Source organism: Lithobates pipiens, unplaced genomic scaffold (genome assembly GCF_037356315.1).
Source record: "Lithobates pipiens isolate NorthernLeopardFrog02 unplaced genomic scaffold, aLitPip1_a1.2 Scaffold_13, whole genome shotgun sequence".
In the NCBI taxonomy this organism is placed as follows: domain Eukaryota; kingdom Metazoa; phylum Chordata; class Amphibia; order Anura; family Ranidae; genus Lithobates; species Lithobates pipiens.
Window position 1 is genome coordinate 389,619,605 of NW_027507718.1, and position 13,221 is coordinate 389,632,825.

General features: G+C 43.0%; 1 protein-coding gene and 1 long non-coding RNA gene across 2 annotated transcripts in view; one reads left to right on the top strand and one right to left on the bottom strand.

Moving 5' to 3' along the window:
• Positions 1 to 13,221, top strand: part of LOC143975213 (cytochrome P450 4V2-like) — a 197,607-nt gene that overhangs the window by 55,456 nt on the left and 128,930 nt on the right. The gene's annotated exons all lie outside the window — the stretch shown is intronic.
• Positions 8,187 to 8,740, bottom strand: LOC143976137 (uncharacterized). The gene is made up of 2 exons (XR_013272531.1): positions 8,574 to 8,740; positions 8,187 to 8,491 (listed from the first exon to the last, which is right to left on the bottom strand). It is a non-coding gene; the product is annotated as an uncharacterized LOC143976137 (long non-coding RNA).

The following is a 13,221-nucleotide window of genomic DNA, read 5'->3' on the forward strand; positions in this document are numbered from 1 at the left end:
TAACCTATCCATAATGCTTTAGAAGCATAATTTATTCTTCTGTATTTAAGTGGTACTCTGGGTTAAATTGATAGAGTTCAGTTGGTAGACACAGACATGTAATTTTTTAGAGTATCAGGTGCTTACCTACATATTAGTTTCTATCTATCTGTTATTGATCTGAACATCTCACCATTAAACAAGAATTCACTTTCTTCGCTAGAGAGGGAAATTAAACCTAGTTCTTTTAAAATATGTGGTGTTTTCATTGTTTACATTCATCTTGCAGTGGTGTTAACACAGAATTTATCAAATGTCTGTTTTTTTTTTTCAAATGTCATGTAGTTTGACTTTAAAAGACCACTAAAATATAAGTGGGAAGCCTGAAGACATAGTGGAAGACTCTTACTAGTCCACTTCTGGACCCAATTATACTTACCTCCATCACATTCCCTCTGTGTGAATCTAAGTAGCCAATTGCCAGGCCTGAACCATGTCACCTGAAGGAGATGATAGCATCATCAACCCTATGTAATCTCTGACAACATCTGACAAGGAGCTTAAAGTTTTACTAAACCCAGGACCCTGCATTTTCTATATCTGGTCTCCCACAGTACACAGAACATGAAAATGCAATTATTTTAGTAAAAATAAACTGCAAAATACTTTTACTCATCAGCAGTATATAGCAGTCTTGTGACTTCTATCTATGTGTCTGGTTACAACCTGTTGGAGGAGTTTTCATTCTACTCTGACTGTCCTATTAAGGCTGCAGGACCCCTGACCCTCTGTCTGGACATTGCTGGTTGGCCCTTTGCTGATCACATGCACTCTCCCAAAAAAACAAAACAAAAAAAAACTCTCTAGCAATAAAAACTAAACTGATCATGTGCAGAGTGCCCCCAAGGCTTTGTTTTCTCAGGAGATGGATTGGGGGCTGTAGAAGAAGGTGACAATCAGAGAAGACAGGATCAAACAGCATTTTTACACAGTGCAGAGGATTAACCCCTTAGGCTCCACAGTGAGTATAACAAGCATGTTTTACTGCAATGCTCAAAATTTCAAGTCCTGAGCTACTAGCCAGGCCTCAAGTGTTACTCGCCAACAGTTGCCCCACCCAACCCCTTCCCTGCCCCGCCCCTAAACGCGTTCTCATACTTGATCCCATGAAATTACACTTAAATGTTTTATGCAGAATTAAGTTACAAAAATATTAACTTCTTTATCAGTGCCCCTCAGCACAGCCTCACCTGTGCTCATCAATGCAGGCTCATCTGTGCCCACCATTGCAGCCTCACCTTTGCCCACCATTGCAGCCTAACCTTTGCCCACCATTGCAGCCTCATTGTGTCCACCAGTGCAGCCTCACTGTGCCCATCATTGCAGCCTCACTATGCCCATCATTGCAGCCTTAATGTGCCCAGCAATGCAACCACACTGTGCCCACCATTGCAGCATAACTGTGCCCACTATTGCAGCCTCACTGTGCCCATCATTTCAGCCTCACTGTGCCCACCATTTCAGCCTCACTGTGCCCACCATTTCAGCCTCACTGTGCCCACCATTGCAGCCTGTGCCCACCATTGCAGCCTCACTGTGCCCACATTCGCAGCCACACTGTCCCCACTATTACAGCCACACTGTCCCCACTATTTCAGCCACACTGTCCCCACTATTTCAGCCTCACTGTGCCCACCATTGCAGCCTCACTGTGCCCACCATTGTAGCCTCACTGTGCCCACCATTGCAGCCTCACTGTGCCCACCATTGCAGCCTCACTGTGCCCACCATTGCAGCCTCACTGTGCCCCATCATTGCAGCCTCACTGTGCCCCATCATTGAAGCTTCACTGTGCCCACCATTGTAGCTTCACTGTGCCTATCCTTACAGCCTCACTGTGCCACCATTACAGCCACACTGTGCCCACAATTGCAGCCACACTGCCCACTATTACAACCTCACTGTGCCCATTTCAGCCACACTGTGCCCACTGCACACTATTGCAGCCACACTGTGCCCACCATTGCAGCCTCGCCTGGGCAGAGGAAGAGAGAGGGCGGCCGGATCATGACTGGAAGAAGAGGAGAGCTCTGGGATCACAGAGCGCCGATAGCATGCTGTTACAGCTTACATTACAATTGTCTCTGTTCTGCTCGCCGCCACACACAGCCCTGCCTCCTCCTGACCTGCACCTGTAAAAGATGGAATGTATCCCAGCATTGGACCATTCTGTCTATCACAGGAGCAGGTCAGGAGGAGAAACTGGCAGCATCTATGCCCGGATTTACACTGGGTTTGACTCCTGAAGGAACAAAGTGGAAGAAGAACATGGGTAAGTTAAGTATAAATGGGTATCTAAGTAATGTGTACTTAAAGAAATACAAGAGCTACCATTACTAATCTAAATACTAAATGCTATTTTCCTGTTTCTGGCTTTAGTTCTTTCTGAGACACTGACTTGGAACAAGCATGCAGATCAAGTAAAAGTGAAGTCAGTTTTCCTGACGTGCATACATGTTTAGGGGCAGTAAACTAGGAACAATTGAAGCCTTTAGCCAAGCATGCAGTGGCGTAACTAGAACCTTCAGGGCCCCGATGCAAGAAACCATGAAGGGCCCCCCTGAACCCCAGCCAGGGCCCTTCCCTCCGAGTCCGGCGGTGGAACTCCAGGGCGTGGTCACAGGTATGACCTTTGTGAGCCCCATAGTTCCACCACTGGTATCAGTAGTTTTTTTTTATTATTTTCTTTTTAATTTTTAGGTGCCCCATTGGGGGACTGTCCCTGTCTGGCTGGGGAGAACAGACATCAGACTGAGTGGCAATGCATGGAACAGGAGAGGGGTACTCTGAGGAGCCAGCTAAGGACACAGGTCATGCAGGGAATGCACAACTAAAGAGCAGCCAGTGCGATAGTCGAGCATGGAGCTCTGCTAGTCACCCTCCACCTCCAGCCACCCATGTGCATGGTGCACTGGTACCCCTAGCTGCCTATGCTGCTGCTGGCCATATGTAGAGGGGGCTGCATGGGCCCTCTGCATCACAGGGCCCGGTTGCGGTTGCAACTGCTGCACCCCCTATAGTTACGCCCCTGCAAGCATGACCTATAGGGAACTAGCATTTTCAGATGGAGATGTCAACAATGGCCTCCTCCATACTTTTTACAACAGGTCATGAAAAAGCAATGTCAATATACCATAAAATATTGTCCTATTGGACTTGGGGAGTCTGTTGTGTGTGAACAGCGGTGATGTGTTTTATATGTCTGTGATACTTTTATACCAGAACAAACAATGCATATTCTTCAAGCATATTTCTACTACCATATCACCTCAGCATTTATTATTTCAATTACAATAACGCCCTGCAAGACACGTATATAAGCCTGCATTTACATAATAATAATAATTATAAATTACTTTACATGACTACTTATTTTTCATTGCACAAAGTGAATTCTGAACAGCAGGTTTCTGCACTTTGCAGCTATACTTTTGCGTATCCAATTATGTTACATTAGCTCAGCTTGATCCTTTTGGGGCTCATGCTTGGTGATAAGCCTTTAGCAAAAACATTAAAAGGATTTATTATGGACTTCACCCTCATACTGGTCTGCCTGGCTGAGTTGATTTATAGGAAGCTGTTCTGTGTGAAGATAAAATGATTTAAATGTTCACTGCTAGATTGCTACATTATTAATGCGGCTTTTACCGTCTCAGGACTAGCTTCCTGTAGTCACCTAGCATTGTTTAGCAGGATTGACAGATCTTTCTGTACTGGACATTTACAGTCTATGGAGAGAAGATTGCCTAATTCGTTGCATGGACTCTGACTGCACCACATTTAGGCCTGGTTTACACTAGTGGGATGCGCTTTTGAGGCGATTTGAGGTGCAATTATGTTGTATGACTTGAGAGAGATTTTGATGCAATTTTACTCCTGTGCGTTTTTGATACCATTTCATCCCTAGTAGTCAAGGCGTTGCTGCTGCTGCTGCTTTGCCTGGAACGAGCGTTCAGGTTTAAAAAAAACATGAAATACATTTCCGAATCACATTAGAACCTCATGCATATGAGATTTCTGTGTAATTATAGGGCCAAAATTCTGCTGGAATTGCACAAAAATAACAAAATTCAAAAAGCACTAAAAATGCATAGGTGTGAATCCAGCCTAAGTAAGCATCCCATATCAACAAGTAGCATAATGGGACATACTGGAAATGCATTTACTTGGGTGATTGAATTCTCCAGCATCTATCATTCAGTTTCTTACACAACTTCAATATAGTCAGTTAAACGTTCTACAAAACTCAATCTACTTGTCCCATACATAGGTAAAAATCAAAATTCATCCATTTCTCACATGCATTACAAACTTGTTATACAGCATACAGTTTCTTACACATACACTCGAGCTTATCCAAATCACACACACATACGCACACAATCAAACTTCCAGTATTATCTCAAAAAGACGAAAAATTTGTCCTTTTTGCAAAGCAGAACCTCCCCAACACATCACATAGCTTAATGATCCAATTGCAAAAGGAGGTTCTGTTTACTCCTGCCTGGCTCGCCATTGATGTTTTGTGAAATTTTGGCCGTACGCAGAGCACACAGCCAAATCTCCTGTTTCTAATAATAATAACATTTCCATCTTAATGATATAATACTACTTACCTTTCAACCCACTCATCCAAATGAACAGACATGACCATCCTTCTTATGTTCTCAGTTCCATCAGCCTGACTCCCCCTGCGGGTCGTTCGCCTGGTTCTTTTATTTACACATAAACAGGAAACCACACCCTGGAGGGTTTGCCTCCAACAGCTAAACACCTCCTAGAAAGCTTGTGACCTCACAGCAGCAACACAGGATGTGAATGATCATTTAAGGACAAGTATACATTCAAATAGACTAGCAAACTGACTAAATGCTTTCAATGATGCGAACCATACAAAACCAATGAACGATGACTACAATTCCATTGATAGAAATCCTTAATTCCTTCTCTGGAACAATGTATACCTGGATTATTCTACACCTCCTTGTGGATGGAAGGTTATCCACAGATGTGCGCTGCGTATCTCCATGTGGTGATCAGACACAGCAGAAACAATGAGCGCACATCCGCCCACAACCAATCCTTGCAGAGCAAGCATATGCCCCCAGACGATTGTCTGTACAATGTACAGGAGCCCTTTCGCTGGCGGACATACCCCCACTCCGCAAACACCTCTTTCCAATCCCAGGAATTTATCCACTACCTAATGGATCACAATCAGCATCAGTCTGCCTCAGTCAGCTCTTTAGAGCGGGCTAGGGGAGAATGAACACAGGGGGACTCTTATGACAATACATATAAAAATACATCTAAAATCTTCCACAACACCTTAAAGCCCATATACACGATCAGAAAATCAAATGAAAAATACTGCTTTCAAAGCGATTGTGCGATAATCTGAACGTTCATCTGATATTATCGGATCGGAACAAGCACAAAAATGTTTCTTGTACAATACCAGATCGTATGATTTTCATGTAATCAGTACAATTGTTGTTTGAAAATACAATACAAATACACTAAAACATATTACATTAGTTCTGAATTTTTATTCTGTTGTACGAGAATTTTCATAACTTCAATAAACTCTTTATTTTCGATATGAGATTAGCATGCAAAAAAAAAGTATGATCGTCCAATAATTTCATGGGGTATACCAGGCATTAAATGAACACTGCCACAGTATAAGACTCGGGAGCCCAAAATAACAACAATATACAGTAAGGCCTGGTTCACACCTTTGCAGGTTGCAGTTTGCATATTCCAGATGCATTTTGCATTTTTCAATACATGTTTTTGATATGCTAAAGTCTATGGAACCAAAAGCCAGAAGAAAGTCCCTGGCCCTCTCCATAAAATGCACGTGAACGTGTCCCAGATGAAACCATATTAATGGACTGTAGTGTGTTTCTGCAAAACTGAAAAAAATGCATAGGTATGAATTAGGTCTAAAAAAGAACACACACAATAAATTGATTAACCACATGCCGACCAGCAGCCACAGTTGTACTGAGGCAGAATGGCACGGCTGGGTGAAGCAACATTATGTAACGTCGGTCCGCCCTGTGGAGACTGGAGGCGCGCGCACCATTTCTCGCCCCCGGTGCTGATGCGAGTGCCCGGCGGTCACGATCACTGCCGGGCTCCTGTAATCACGGCTGACACACGGAGAACCGGGATCTGTGTGTGTAAACACACAATTTCCGGTTCTCTGAGGGGGGAAGAGACAGATCAGTTAGAATCACCTCCCAGGGAACACAATTAATCCCTTGTTCGCCCCCTAGTGTTAACCCCTTCCCTGCCAGTGACATTTTTACAGTAATCAATGCATTTTTATAGCACTGATCGCTGTATAAATGCCAATGGTCCCAAAAACGTGTCAATATTGTTCGCTGTGTCCGCCATAATGTCGCAGTCCCGATAAAAATTGCAGATTGTCCCCATTACTAGTAAAAAAATAATAATAAAAATGCCATAAAACGATCCCCTATTTTGTAGATGATATTACTTTTGCGCAAACGAATCAATATATGTTTATTGAGATTTGTTTTACCAAAAATATGTAGAAGAATACACATCAGCCTAAACTGAGGAAAAAAATTGTTTTTTTTATATATATATATTTTTGGGGGATATTTATTATAGCAAAAAGTAAAAAATATTGTTATTTTTTTTAAATTGTCGCTCTTTTTTTGTTTATAGCGCAAAAAATAAAAGCCGCAGAGGTGATCAAATACCACCAAAAGAAAGCTCTATTTGTGGGAAAAAAGGACGTCAATTTTGTTTGGGTGCAACGCCGCACGACCATGCAATTGTCAGTTAAAGCGACGCAGTGCCGAATCGCAAAAAGTGCTCTGGTCAGGAAGGGGATAAAATCTTCCGGGGCTGAAGTGGTTAAAGTGGTTGTTAACCCACTTCTATGAAATCTTATCCCCTCTGTTCCTTAATAACATGTGTCTCTATGCCTGTGTTCTGTAAAACATCCATGATCTGTACCTACAGCTGATTCCTCTCCTCGCTTCTCTCCCGACTCACAGCTGCAGTGGGCGGGACCGAGGCATCCCGCTGACGTCAGCCAGGGTGGAGGGGGAGAGAGGAGAGAGAGAGAGAGACGACAATCAGCTGAGCGCCAGAAGCCGCAGGTTTTTTACATTAAAAAGCAGGCACAGGGTAGATATCTTAGCAGATACGAGAGGAGCAGAACGGGGGGGGTGGGTTAGCACTGATACAAGCAGGGAGGGGAGGGGGAAGGAGGACAGAGGAGGCACAGACACGTGGAGAGCTAAGATCAAGGTGTCAGGACTCAGCAGCTATGATTATTGTAGTCTGTTTGCAGGGGAGAGGGTATAGGATCAACCAGGTTTTTTTGGATATACAGGGTGCCAAATGACACAGCACAAGCACTGTGCTGTATGACATGCTTTAAAGGAACGGTATCTAGGTTGTTTTTTTTGGGGGTTAACGGGCGCTTTAATGGCTTTAAACTGATTGTAAATTTAGAAGTTTTTTTATCTTAATGTATTCTATGCATTAAGATAAAAAAATCTGTTGTGTGCAGCAGCCCCCCAGCCCTTCTAATACTTACCTGAGCCCATCTCAATCGCGTGATGTTGCAGGAGTGTATTGGCTGCCCGGGACTCTCCCTCCTCATTGGCTGAGACAGCAGTGCAGTGCCATTGGCTCCTGCTACTGTCAATAAGTCAGTGAGCCAATGGGGAGAGAGGGTGCAGGGCCGATCAGTGGCTCCATGTCTGAATGGACACACAGAAGAGCAGATCGTGTAAGCTGCTTGCTGTTCGTGGCATTCAGCAGGAGGGAGGGACCAGGAGCTACGGCGAGGGACCCAAGAAGTGGAGGATCTGGGCTGCTTTTGTGCAAAAAAACTGCACAGAGAAGATAAGTATAACATGTTTGTTATTTTTAAAAGAAAAAACTGAACTTTAATATCAGTTTAATCCCTTTACTGCCAGATCACACAATACAAAATAGTTTTAGGCCTGAAGTTTACATAGAATCCCCAAAACATGGTATATTTTCTGAAACAAGACACCACAGAATAAAATGTTGGTAATTACAATTTTTATGCAAGAAGAGGGTTTGGGGCTTTAAATGAGGTAGGTCTAGCATGGCTAAAAGATGAGTAAATGTAAGAAGACATGTTTTATTTATTAAAAAACATGACATAGCAATATGAGTAAATGCATAGTAAATAAGCACAGCAATGACATATTATTGAGCAGATATCCATAAAAACAATCATAGCAACTTGGAGATGGCATACTGAGGTATCAGACAGTTGTCCATAATAAAGAATCACTTGAAAAGAAACATAGTGTGGTAACTTGGGAGTGGATGAAATAAAACCATCTAAAAAGAAAATGGTGCATCAAAATTAGCCCAACGCACATTTCGTGGTTTCCTACCACATCATCAGGTGGGAGTGCACCAATATCTGTAAAAAAAAGCATATATAAAACGATATGGTCCAATATGTAAAGGAGGGCAGAAATTAACTCATCCGATTAAGTACTTACATGCTAATTAAGTCAAGACCATGTGAACATGAAAGCTGGTGGTTGCTAGAAATGTTCACCCCGGAAGCTGAGGAAGGGGCCCGCAGGAAAGCCAGGAGCACATCATGATCCCCAGAGAAAAGGAAACAAGTGATCAAAAAGCAAACCATTTGGGCTCCAATGCTGTAAAAGGGAATAAATCAGGTAGACTGTGAATATATGAAGGTATATTATATTTTTGAAAAGTATTGAACAGTAAAAAATGAAGCCTAACACCAAGATAAAAGGTGGATACAAATAAAGTGTGGAAATAGTAAAAAAAAGGGGGCATACCTGCTCAGAAGGAAAGGAAGAGTGCAGAGGATATAGGAAAAATTATGAAAGCCAGCCAATGCTGTCTTCAATCAAACACTGAAAAGCATAGGTAGAAAGCCCAACCAGGTTATTACCTAGAGCTGTTACAGAGAACCATGATCAACAGATCTGTGCAGTATGCTGCTGGAGGTGCTACCAAGAGAGCTAGCAGAGTGAAGTGGGGATCCTTATGTGCTCAGTATAACCAAATGAGCTCCTCCCAGCATCACGCTGGCACAGCAAAGAAGGGGGAGGCCCTCCTGCCGAAGCAACCAAAGCTGCCCATAACAGTTAGGTGCATCTCCCCATGTGCTGGCCATGATTGGAATCCCACTTACACCAGCAACAGGACACCCAGAGAGGGCGCCGTGTGCATGGTGCGAGGAGGCATGGCCCCGATGTGCAGAGCGACTGGCCCGCCCAATCCCCCACATCAACTAAAGGTGGATGGGAGGGAAGATGGAGAGTCCCCAATGCGCCTCACAGCTTTTGGGTAATGAACACGGACCAGCCCATCACAAAGGTCAGACAGATATGACCATGTATAAAAAAAAACCCTCTCTCTCTTGCATATAGATAGGGATGGAGCTGTGTGATCCCACACACCTTGTTAAAAGTCCCAATCCCCTCTTTTTGTTTCTTACAATTTTTTTATGTCACATGATATTAGCGCAACAGTTTAGGAAATGCAAAAGTTCTGTAAATCAACTAAAGTTAGCTTTAGGGCACACAAACACAAAACATTACCCAATTCATTTATAAAATATATACTGTAAGATGAGGTTGCACCAAGTAAAAAAGATAACCAACATGTCAAACCCTAAAATTGTGTGCATCTGTGAAATGGCGACAGATTTCAGTAACCTATATTTTCCATAGGCAACACTTTAAAAGGTCTTAAAGTGCAGATATTTAAAGTTAAAGGAGAAGTATAGCTAAAAAAAATTGGGCTATACTTCTATGGATAACGGGAGTGCTGTTCGTTCTGAAGCTTGTTGTCAGCTGACGCCACAGAGCCGCTCCAAGCTCCGAAAGGATCCTGGACTGGCACCTGGCTCAGCCTCTCAGAGATCTGCTGAGAGTCTGAGTCAGCTCTCGTACCCCCTCCACAGCCCAGCACTCCAGTGAGTGCTGGAGGGGAGTGGCTGACAGTCCTGGCACTCTGCTCAGAGTGGAGGGGGAGAGCAGAGGGATAAATGGTGTTTGATTGCTAATTCGCTCAGTTGATCACTGGTGACATGTAAAATGTATAGCATAATCAACGGTTTAATGTGCAGGCACCCCAGAAGCGTGCATTTACATATGTATGTTAGTGTATCGGGGGTTGGGGGGCTCAAAAATTATTTTTGAGGATGTTAAGTGCTTGGGTTTAACTTGACTTTTTTTCACTTTCTTAAATTTTTTTATTAAACTTTTTGTTCATCGCATAGGGGACAAAAAGTCCTCTATATAATGAATTTTTGGTGACAGGTTCTCTGTAAGGCTGGATTCACACCTATGTATTTTTAGTGCTTTTTGCATTTTTCAGATTTGCACTACAAAACATGTTCCATAGGAAACCATGTTAAATGGTCTGTAGTGCAAATTTGCAAAATGCAAAAAGCACCAAAAATGCATAGGTGTGAATCCAGCCTAATGAGACATCACCCCTGGTGTCTCACCTGTCCTCCAATGAATAAAATGGAGGCACACCAGAGCCCTGAAGGGACGATTTACATGTCGCTTTTACAAGTCACTTCTGGGTCATTAACAGGAAAGGGAGATCAGCAAACCGATATTCACGGATCTCCCTCCCCTCTACCTTGGGGCACCCGCCATGCTGGAGCGCAGGAAAAATGGCGATGATGATAGAGCTCGGGGGACCACCATTAATGTGGGTTTGTGGAAGCGATATGCCAGCTGCACAGCCACTAAGTCACTCCTAGTTGACAGCCGACTTTTCAGATTTAAACCCCCTCTCCTCGAAGCTACCACCATGTTATCTACAGTGGCAGTAAAAGTGTTAGATGGCTGCTCTGAATATTATGGAGTAACTCAAAATATACAGTGCTCAGCATAAATGAGTACACCCCAACAGATTTGTCAGAAAACCTTTCCTTTCAAAATCAACATTTTCTATGGGACACTATACTACAAAATACTCCCACAAATGCAGGCCATTGATTGCAACCAAGATTTGTTAACCACTTCAGCCCCTGAAGGATTTACCCACTTCCTGACCAGGCCATTTTTTGCACCGTTTTGCTTACATTACTTTAACTGACAATTGCACGGTCGTGCGACGCTGTACCCAAATAAAATGTATGTCCTTTTTTTCCCACATAGAGCTTTCTTTTGGTGGTATTTTTGCTATAAACCAAAAAAGACCGACAATTTTGGAAAACAAACAATATTTTTTACTTTCTGCTAGAAAATCTACCCAATAAAAAAAAAAAATGTAATCTCTTCATAAATTTAGACCAATATGTATTCTGCTGCATATTTTTGGTAAAAAAAACAACCCAATAAGCTTATATTTATTGGTTTGTGTACAAGTTATAACGTCTACAAAATAGGGGAAAGATTTATGGCATTTTTATTATTATTTTTTTTTTACTAGTAATGGCGGTGATCAGCGATTTTTAGCGGGACTGTGACATTGCAGCGGACAGATCGGACGCCTAGCTGACTTTTTTTTGGCACTTTTTTGGGAACCAGTGACATTATTACAGTGATCAGTGCTAAAAATATTCACTGATGTACTAACGACACTGGCAGGGAAGGGGTTAACATCAGGGGCCATCAAGTGGTTACATGTGTTCCCTCAGTGTGTTTCTAACTGTGTGGGGGGATGGGCTGCCTGGGACAACACACAGATGCATCTTCCTGCATAGCAGAAAGACAGGATCTCTGTGTGATCCCCTGACAGAACAGAGATCTGCCTTGTTTACTATGGCGGATCCCTGTTCTGTCACTGCGGGAATGATCGCGGGCGTCCGGCGGAAATCGAGTCTGCTGCACTCACAGATTGGCTCTCCCGCTGGCCAATGGGTGCACGTGTGTGACCACAGTACCTCATGCATGAACTGACGTACACCTACGGTGATTCGCGCAGTCTAGCCAACCTGCCGCAGTATATCGGCAAAAGGTTAATTTGCACACACAAAAAAGTATTTTTCCTAACAAATTCATTCAAGACCATGTTGTAAAAATGAATACACCCCAATGAAAGTCTTAGGAGCAAAGCTAAATTTTAGACAGCAAAATCCTAATTAACAAGAATTTAACTACAGATGAGTGCAATTATTCATTAAACAGGTGTCCAGCAGACAGTTGATTACATTTACTTAACAAAGAAAACCCCTTCCCATTTCATGCTGTCAGCAATGGCACCACATGAAAGAGAAATGTCACAAGGTCTGTCATAAATCATTTCTTTACAGGAAAGGTGAAGGCTACAAAAAGATCAGTAAAGCTTTACTCATCAGTCAATCACGATCGGTGTAGCAAAAGTGATACAAAAATTTAACAAAGATGGAACTGCAACCATCTCACAGAGACGTTCAGGCCATCCATGGAAGTTAACACTTCAACAGGAGCGTCTTCTGATGAGAAGGGTTGAAGAAAATCGCCATGCAAGTTCACTGCAGTTAGCTAAAGAAGTAAAAAGCCAAACCAAGGTGATTGTTTCCTGTGACACAATATGGCATACAATGCAGAGGAATGGCATGCATGGGTGTCGTCTACGAGAGAAAGCCTCTCCTAAAGCCCATGCACAAAAAGCCCACATAGAATTTGCCAGTGCCCGTGATGAAAAAGAAGACTACTGGGACTCTATACTCTGGAGTGATGATAAATGTTTTAGGAACTGATGGCTTCAAAACTGTATGGCTTCGCAAAGGTGAGGAGTACAAAGGAAAATGCATGGTGCCTACAGTGAAACATGGTGGTGGCAGTGTGACGTCCTTCTGTGGGGCTGTATGAGTGCTGCTGGTGTCAGGGAGCTGCATTTCATTGATGGTATCATGAATTCACATGTACTGCTCTATATTGAAAGAGAAGATGGTACCATCACTCCGTGCCCTTGGTCATCATGCACTTTTCCAGCATGACAATGAACTAAAAGACACATCTAAGGCCTCTGTTACATTTCTGAATAAGAACAGGTTGAAAGTGGGCAAGTATGTCTCCTGATCTGAAACCCAATCGGGGAACACCTATGGGGAATGCTGAAGAGACAAGCATCACTCTCCATCCAGCATCCGGGCTCTAAAATAGGTCGTTCTTGAAGAATGGAAAAAGATAAATGTTGCAATATGTCACCAACTTGTTCTTT